The following is a 5,667-nucleotide window of genomic DNA, read 5'->3' on the forward strand; positions in this document are numbered from 1 at the left end:
GGGAGGAGTGAGAGTCAGCAAGTTGTGCAAGGGGTCTCTGTCTCTTACAGGGGCAGGACCTCGCTGAGGTCGTCTCCTCCTTCTCCTTTGTGTCAGCTGGTGGATTGGCAAGGATATGGACTGGGACCCAGATCCTTTGGCCATTTTCTTTGGAGATACAAACATACACTAGCCCCCATATTATCACCTTCCCAAGGCCCTCCCACCTCCCATCTTGCCAGAGCCACATAATGAGCACTTCTGGGTGATCACCAGAGGTTGTAGTGGGGAAGGGGAGTAGATGACCCTTGCCCCTAGAAAAATGGTGCATGGTGGGAGTCAGAGAATGACAACCAAATTTTTAAAAGTTATATGTATAGAGTGCCATATCAAGATGCCTTTGTTGCAACCATCCCTTTCCCTTTTCCTGTTTGGCGAGGATCGCCTTGATAGTGTGATTCACTCGTTCCACAATTGCCTGACCAGTGGGATTGTAAGGGAGACCAGTAACATGTCACATGCCAAATTCAGCTAAAAACTCCTGCAAGGCTCTAGAAACATAAGAGGGGCCATTATCTGTTTTTAACTCTAGAGGGGGTCCACTAATGGAAAAACAATGGTATAAATGGTTTTCTACATGACTTACCTTTTCTCCTCCTTGTATGGTGGCCATCAAAAAACCTGAGAAGGCATCTATTGTTACATGGATGCAGGCTCCAGAAAGGTATGTTACATCCACCTGCCAAATCTCATTTGGTGCCCTTCCTGAAGGGTTCTTTCCCCGAGGATGTGGCGGGAGATAAGAAATGCAGCAAATTCATTGTTTCACTATTTGTCTAGTTTGTTCCCTAGTAACATGGAATTATATACTTAAAGTATATGCATTTTGATAAAATTAAGAGTAAGCTAATGTAGTTCTGTGAATATTTGGGGAAAAAGTTGTAAAAACTTGAACTTTTGATTAATAGTCACATTGTTGTAAATAAAGTGACCTAGGAAGTAAAGAATGAACTGCCTCTATCTTATAAGAGCTTGTGACTTCTGAAAAAGGTTAAAAAGATCTGTATTCTGCGTGTGTTAAAATTAGTTAAAATTTTATAACCTAATAGCTCTGTTGATACTTTAGAACAAAACAAACTTTTAAGATTGAGAATATTCAGACTAAGTTGGTATCAAAAATTTCTTAAATAACAAATTCCCTAAGTATGATAAAAAACTGAATTCCTAGATAATTATGGAATTCTTTAGCTATCACAAAGTGTTTTAGTCAAAAGGTATAGCAAAATGTCTTTAAATAGCATAAGTCTCCAAAGTATTATTAACTTACCAATTTTCTAGTTGATTGTAGAATTCTTTAGACATTAAGGTGTTTTAGCCAGAAAAGGTATAATAAATGAATCTGAACATAGTACTTTAAAAGTTATTAGTTCCAAAATTCCTTTAGTCAATGGGAATATCTTAAGGTGATTTTTAAGTGGTTTGTATAATTTTCTGTACATTTTCTAATTTTAGGTAAAAAAAATATTACATTTTTCAATAATCTAACATTAAAAGAGTTCATATCCTTTACTGATTACTTAGTCTGATCATAGGAATCAGGTCTAAGAAGAAAAAAGTAGAAATATGTGAATATGGTCTTAAATGCTTTTTATCTTAAACAGCAATTTTTTACCAATCACAGTTTAAAGCTAATTACAGTTAATTTTATTCTCATGTAGCTGTAATAAACAATAAAGATCTCCTAGGTCTTTTAATATATGAGGGATATCATTTAACATTTTTCTTTCTCAAATTTAACTTATACTGGTTTAATAGCCAATCCTTATTAATCTTTTGCAACTTTTTAGCAAGTTAGGTTCATTATTTAAGAATTGCATTCACTAAAACAAATTCCTAACCTAGTCTGCTGATTTTTCCTATAGAGATAGTTTCCAGGGGTCTTGACATTATTTAAAAAAATAAGAATTGATATAGACCAGTGGCTGAAAGTGATGTTCCTGCTTTGCTAAATTTCATACATGCAGGAGGAATATAATAAAGTTTTCACCTAGTTTCCTCTTTTTACATGCAGTAATCAATTAGCAATTCTAGGTTTTAGCATTGAGACACTAAAATGATCAATTTTACAAGTTCCATAAGTGACAGCCAAACTATTTTAGTTGTAGCAAAAACATTAAACTTCAGATGAAGTCAGTTGTATTCCTAGATCATATAAAATCATTGATAAAAAGGATGGATTGTCTTATCCAGTACAGACAACTATTGGTTTCTTATCAATGGCAGGGCTCAGAACTTTTAACAGCCAGTCTTCATGGTAGGTTGAAGTCTCTTCTCCCTCCTTCCTTTTCCCAGTGGGGAAGGTGAAGTTTGCAAGTGTGGGGGAAGTTGGAACTCTCTTTTCCTAATGTGATCTAGGATGAAAGAAGTTAATACAACTGTATTGAGGTACACTCTAGACTCAAGAGGGGAGGAACTAATCTCCTTTTGTAACTACAGGTAAATTTGTAACTACCTGGTTTTCTCTATGGCAGGTATAAACATTACAAGACAGGGTTTTGCAGAACTGATAAAGTAACAAAAATCAGATAAAAATGTTGTTTTATCTAATACAATTTCCAGCTAACAATAATAATCCAATCTTTCCATATAATAGAGTTGTACCACAACTCAGGAATACCACAACAACACAATGATGTTATATTAGTTGAATTTTCAAATCATCACATGCAAAATTTATTGATAGAGAATTTAGGCTTTTTATTCCTCTAATCAGAGTTGCAGAGGTTTGCATTGTTGATTCAGGTTGCCTAATAAGTGTGAGGCAGCATGCTCTGCCCCAGGGCTGCTGTTTGTAGAGCCCTTTATCATACATCCTCCCTTTATCTAGATTGAGGAGGGTGATTTGAAATCCTTCAGCACTCTCTCTGCTAGAGACTTTTAAAGAAAATTTTCAGCTAATTTAACCTGTATTGTGAGCTTCAGTGATTCTTAAATTTTTTTTAAGAAAGCAAAAGGCTTTTAACGTCCAGGTACAGTATGGAGAAGCTGGACAAGGTCCAGTGGAGCCTATTTCTCTAGACTGTACTAGCTAGAGTTAAAAACCCTTTACTCCTGAAGTTTTTCAGATCTTGATATGTTCTAAATTTGCCTTAGTGCCAAATGAAATTAACCTTTGGTTGCATCCTGATACACAACACTTTTCTCTTTTTAGATGAGTCAGGAGAATGGTTAAATGCTTGCCAGTCTGCCTCTTTAATTTGAGGGGAAAATTCCCTTTTTACTTTTTATTAATTTTATCAATATTATTTTAACAGCCTTTCCCACAATCAAACTTGGCCAGAGTTGTATTGGAGGAAAGGAGGCCCTTAAACCTTAAAACTTCTGTCCACATTTTTCATGAAAATAATTTATACCTATCTTAAGCTTTCTACCCATGCTCCTTTCATTGCTACATACTTAAACTTTCTTGCTTTTCCTACTGTATCTTTTTTTAATGGACTTTGATTAAAGCCCCTTTTAAAACCACACATACCTTATTTCTTTCTAATTCTAACCTGACACTGTTCCTACATTCTTTGATTTACCATAACCATTTTATAACCTGTAAAATAATAAAATACTTTATTCATTTTCTGGTGAGAAAGAAAGGAGAGGGGGAGTGAAAGAAATAACATTTCATGGAAAGTTCTGCAGTCTGGCTTCGTTTTAAATCTTACAGAATGACAAATTACTCTCACTAATTCTCACAAAGACACATAAACAAAACAGAAAGACACAGAAAATAACAGAATGGATCACATAGAATTTGTAGGAGATCTCCTGAAAAGTTTAAACAGCTGCTGGCTCTCCAGATAATAATGAAATCCAGGTAAGACTTACTTGATAAGATAAGAGACAGCTGCATCACAGTGAAGTGTTCAAGCCACCCCTGGCACTTTCATTTCTGATGTTTAACAAAAAAGGCTGCTTTTACTAGGTCATAAATCACAAAATCCTTATCCTCTAGGAGCCCAGGGGTACTGTTCTCATAACTTGTCATTTGTTCCCCAACTATGCCCCATTTCTGCTTATCTAAGCCCATGTCTTCTATCCACAGAGAGACCACTTTCACTTTTTTAAATAAATCTCCACAGGTCCTTAAGTGGAAGGATCAGTCCCTGGTCTTTAACTGCCTTACAAAGCTGTTGAGTCCAAATCTCCGTTTCCTCTGATTTAATTATAGGGAGGTGATTCCCCATTTTCATCCCAAGCCAATCCCAGAATTCCCCTGGTCCCCCAGAGCTTCTCCTTTATCTTTCCCACTAGTGTGGGGGCTCAGCTAAAAGGTCCCTTTAAAACCACACAATTTATTTGCCCCACATTGGGTGCCATTTGTTAAGACCCTTATGGTTCTAGATGTTTTCGGTCCATGGACTATGTTTAATGTTTAATGACTACCTAAGGGCATATAATGGTAATGGAATTTGAAGGTCCCTTTGTATTGGAAATCTGACAGGTACTTAGCACCTAGTTTCCAATTAAGCCTCTGTAAAGAAACAGGAGGTATGAACCCCTCTTGCTGACATAACAGGAAGGGGCTGAACAAGGAGGAACTATACTGTATATAAGGAAAAACCCCAGCTGGGAAAGTCAGAACTTCTTGCTGAACTTCTTGAGATAAGCATGTGGAGGCAGAGTAGCTGCTGCTGCTGGACTGAAGAATGAACTGAGAATTGAGAAGAGGAATGAGAATTGAGAACTGAGGCAGAATTGCTTGTAGCAAGCCACATGGAGGCTACATAAAGTAATTTTGATTTTGAGAATGGAGCTTATGGTGCTGAGAATTTCAGAGGGCCAGCCGGAGCTGCCAAGGACTTCTGAGGGCCAGATGGAGCTGTCAAAGACTGAGGAAGCCTGACTGTGGTGCCAGTATTTTGTACAAATGTTGTTGTGGCTTTGATAATGTGTATGAATGTTATTGTGGCTTCATTAAGCTTTGTGTTCTCAGGAACAGAGACTGTGAAGGATTTGAGATGAACTGGATACTGTGAGCTCCAATGTGGAGTAAGAACTGCATGGAGAGATGGACAAGGAATTGGGAGCTGTCTGCCTTTGAATCCAGGTGACAATTTGGTGGATTCAGGTAGGAGCTACTTGCCTTGAGTCAAGATGAAAAGACCTCTACAGGGGGTGGCTAGGTGGCAAAGTGAATAGAGCACTGGCTCTGGAGTCAGGAGGACCTGAGTTCAAATCCAGCCTCAGACCCTTGACACAAAAACTAGCTGTGTGACCTTGGGCAAGTCACAACCCCAATTGTCCTCCAAAAAGCAAAAAAGAAAAAAGGACCTCTCCATGGATACTGAGTAGTGACTGATGAAATTGTAATTTACTTGTGACCTAGGGGTGGATGACTTTTGTACTTCCCACTATCCCTTAAGAGGGTATTGAGTAGAGACTGTTGAAGTTGTAACTTAATTGCACCCCATGGGTGAAGAACTTCACTTTTATACTTTGTAGATTGAATGATTGAGTTACTAAATGATTGTACTTTGTTGAAAACTATGTGACTACTTTGGTGAAAACTATGCAGCCATTTTAGTGATAAGGTGTTGAGTTATGATATGTTGAATGCTTTATTTTTATTTTCTGTGATAAGTTGTGACATTGTGAATGCTGTACTTTGATTTTTTGTGAATGTTTTGCTCTGGT

The sequence above is a fragment of the Petaurus breviceps genome, unplaced genomic scaffold (assembly GCF_028583685.1).
Source record: "Petaurus breviceps papuanus isolate PSGF00001 unplaced genomic scaffold, PetGlider_PUasm1.0 76, whole genome shotgun sequence".
In the NCBI taxonomy this organism is placed as follows: domain Eukaryota; kingdom Metazoa; phylum Chordata; class Mammalia; order Diprotodontia; family Petauridae; genus Petaurus; species Petaurus breviceps.